Source organism: Macaca fascicularis, chromosome 3 (genome assembly GCF_037993035.2).
Source record: "Macaca fascicularis isolate 582-1 chromosome 3, T2T-MFA8v1.1".
Lineage (NCBI taxonomy): Eukaryota > Metazoa > Chordata > Mammalia > Primates > Cercopithecidae > Macaca > Macaca fascicularis.
The window spans coordinates 29,908,364-29,912,460 of NC_088377.1; the positions used below are offsets into that span (position 1 = coordinate 29,908,364).

The 4,097-nt window shown below is 38.0% G+C and overlaps 1 pseudogene; it reads right to left on the reverse strand.

Annotated features, from left to right (window-relative positions):
* Positions 1-1,073: 1,073 nt before the first annotated feature.
* On the reverse strand, positions 1,074-2,191 carry LOC102140215 (synaptonemal complex protein 3-like; annotated as a pseudogene).
* Positions 2,192-4,097: the final 1,906 nt, after the last annotated feature.

Below are 4,097 nucleotides of genomic sequence, written 5' to 3' on the forward strand. Positions count from 1 at the left end.
GCCAGAATTCATAGGCCCAGGAATCAAGCAGTGGAAGTGGAAGTGGCATGACTCACCATCACCCCTACTGATCCACTAGCAAAAGTTTTGCTTCCTGTTCCCATGACATTACGTTCTGCTAGCCTAGAGGTCTTAGTTCCAGAGAGAGCAACACTGCCATCAGGAGGCACAACAATTCCATTAAACTGGAGGTTAAGATTGCCACCTGGACACTTTGGGCTTCTCCTACCTTTAAGTCAACAGTCTAAGAAGAGAGTTACAGTGTTGACTGGGGTGCTTGACCCAGAACGTTAAGATGAAATCAGTTGACTACTCCACAACAGAGGTGAGGAAGAATATGCATGGAATACAGGAGATTCATTAGGGCATCTCTTAGTATTACCATGTCCTGTGTTTAATGTCAATGGGAAACTATAACAGCCCAATCCAGGCAGGACTACAAATGGCCCAGAGCCTTCAGGAATGAAGGTTTGGGTCACTCTACCACAAAAAACAAACAAAAACCCCCAACAACAACAACAACAACAAACAAAGAACAAAACAAACCAAAAAAACCCATGACCTGCTGAGGTGCTTGCTGAAGGCAAAGGGAATACTGAATGGGTTGTAGAAGAAGGTAGTTATCAAATCCAGCCAGGATCATGTGACCAGTTGCAGCAACGAGGACTGTAATTGTAATGAGTATTTCCTCCTTTTGTTAAAAACATGTTTGTGCATGTATACACTTGTACTAAAAAATTATCTTCATTTTATTTCCTTTTCTCCTTTTCTATGTGACATTAAATTTATTGACTTCATATCAGCATTTAAGTATTGTTAACTCTGTGTAATAGCATTTGGGTTGGGGATTGGTGCATTTCCGGTTGTACGAAGGACAGTCGTATTATGTGAGGCACAATTATACCTTAGTATTGTCTTCATTTGAAGACTATGTATGATCTCAGGAGGTGTGTATGAGTTCAAGTTGACAAAGGGTGGACTTGTAATAGTTAATACTGAGTGTCAACTTGATTGGAGTGAAGGATGCAAAGTATTGATTTTGGGTGTGTCTGTGAGGGTGTGGTCAAAAGAGATTTTTTTTTTTAAACTTAAATTGTCTTTATTTAATTGACAGTGTTAGAGAGAAAAATTCCCTATCATTACTAAAGAGCTGAAAGCTTAATACATATTCTTTAGGAATAGTTGCTAACTCATATAACTATTTAGATTTGACTTAACAGAAAGGGAGGTCTTACAATGAAACAGGTTTATGATTAAAGATGTTACAATTAAACTATTCTAAAGACTTACAATATGCTTCTTAGCTAACATTATAATTGTATCATATTACTTAGGTTCAAGTTCTTTCTTCAAAGAGTCATCAGAATAACATGGATTGAAGAGACTTCCAAACACTCGCTATCTCTTGCTGTTGAGTTTCCATCATAATTTTTTTTTGCAACATAGCCATTTCTTTCTTAAATTCATTTTGTGCACCAGTAAGTAGATAATCATGATTCTTCTCCAACTCTTCCATACTCTTTATGAACTGCTCATATAACTGTCTAATTGTTTTCAGTCTCTGGCTCTGAACAATTCTAGATTGTTGAAGAATCTTTTGTTGCTGTCGAAACATATTAAGTATTTTTCTTCTTGTTCCTCAGCTTTCTGCATATCTAAATCCCACTGCTGAAACAAAGTCAGAAACTGCTGAGAATATTCTTGGTTCAGCTTCTGCCTTTGATCTTGTTGTGTTTTCCAAACATGTTCGATTTTCTGGTTACTAGTTTTGAGAGAAGCCTTTGTATACATTTCTAGTCTCTTTCTCTTGGCAAGAAGAGCCTTGTTAATGTCAACTCCAACTCCTTCCAGCATATTCTGTACTTCACCCCCCATATCTTAACTACTCCTGCAGAAGACCTTTTCTTCTACCTTTCTCAATGACTGCAGTCTTCCCTTCAATAACATCTTCCTCTGAACCACTCAGATCTTTCTTATCTTCAGTCTCAAAGTCATAGGCTCTCGTAAACTGATCTTCCATGGACGGCTTCCCAGATTTCCTGGAATACTTTTTTCCAGAGGACACCATATTTAGATGCTTCCTGACTGAAACAAACCGCAATGGCCGAGGCCCAGTTACCGGTCGTCGACAGGCGTCCTCCACAACTCCTCCACACGCGCGCTTCACCTCAGGCGGCCCCTTCTCCGCGGCGCTTCTCAAAGGAGATTAACATTTAAGTCACTGGGCTGGGAAAGGCAGGCTCACCCTTAATCTGTGTGGGCACCATCCAATCAGCTGTCAGCTCAGCCAGGATATAAAGGCAAGGAGAAAAGGCTAAAAAGTCTAGACTGGCTTAGCCTCCCATCCTACAGCTTTCTCTTGCACTGGATGTTTCCTGCCCCTGAACATTGGACTCCAAGTTCTTCAGCCTTTGGACTCACACTGGCTTCCTTGCTCCTTGCAGATGGCCTATTGTGGGACCTTGTGATAGTGAGAGTTAATACTACTTAATAAACTCCCCTTTACATATATATCTCTTCTATTAGTTCTATCCCTCTAGAGAACCCTAATACACATACCATTGTGAAAATTCAGATCGCTGAGGATATAGAGAAGTTTCTAAAATTTTTCTTGAGGAAAAAATGTGACCTGCAGCAAAATGGCAAGTCTGGTATCACATTTTCCATCAGCAATGTTGAATGTTAGAAGATAGTAAGAATGACATTGGATTTCTAATAAATAATGTTAAAAGAGTCTTAAAATATCTTCTGCTCCCTTGCAAGGGAGGTTGTTTGAGGTTGGGCTGCATCTAAATGAGGAAGAAAATGTAAACAGAAAAAAATCTTGACATCCTGGAAACTGTGGAGCCAATTTGTCTCTAGACAATTTGTTTCTACAAAGGGAAACCCCAGAAATACAGCCATGTGGCAGGCCTGTAATCAGGCAGTCCAACTGAGGCATCAGGAGAAATGTTGATTCGATAAAACTGTACTTATTTTTCTAGCCCTTTTCTCCATCCCAGTAGAAACAAAATACTAATAAAATTGAAGATGACAAAAGGGTGGGAGGAGGGAGAGGATCAGAAAAAACAACTATTGGATACCAAACTTAGAACCTGGATGATGAAATAATCTGTATCACAAACCCCCATGACATGAGTTTACCTATATAAAAAAACTTCACATATATCCCTGGACATAACATAAAAGTTAAAAATATCACAATGATCAATCTACACTGCTTGGATCTGCAGGAAACCATGTTTACATTCTTAATGTTCTCAATGACTTCCAAATTAAACTTCAACGTATGGCTAACACATGCAGAATTAATTATATCAATTAATACCATTAACTTTAGCATTGCAAAAGTTCTGCAGATAAAATTAGCAGGAGAAAAGAACATAGTGATGCTGAAATGAAAACTATGGTCATTAATATCATCATCAAACATGAGAAGAAAGATTATAGATACAACATCTTTGGGTTTGGCTTAGTATTTGGCCAAAGTACAAAGTACAAAGTACTGCTACAAAATATACATTCCTACAGCTTTGAAATAAGAAATAAAGATGTTAATATTTTACTAAAGATACAAAGAAACTACGCAGGAACTCAAAATATACATATAACAACTGGTTGGAGGGAGGCTAGTGGTAAGCCAGTGATTCCTCATTTATTATACTAATTAGATCATACCAACATTTTATAAATCAGAAAACAGCACAAGAAGTATATTATTAAAAGATATGGAAGTAGAAATTATGTAAAAATGATACAGGAGTAGAATAGTTGTTTCTAGGAAAAGGACTAACGGAAGTAAAAAGATGGGAAAAGTGCGTGCATTAATTCAACAAAATGGAAAAAGGTGATGAAGTAGCAAAAATGCATTTGGTGAGGTTAAAGAATTATATTAATAGAAGAATCAATTTCCATCATGCTCCATATGATTCTCTATTCAAGACTCAAACCACTGAAGGACAGTATGTAAGTGCCACCTCAGTGATCAAGTGGGTAATGTCCTGGAATTACCAGCCTAGCAGAACTATAACGAGCAGGGGAAGGAAAGTTCGAGAGGGAGGTGTTCCTAAGGACACAGAAACAATATCTGTCAGTAC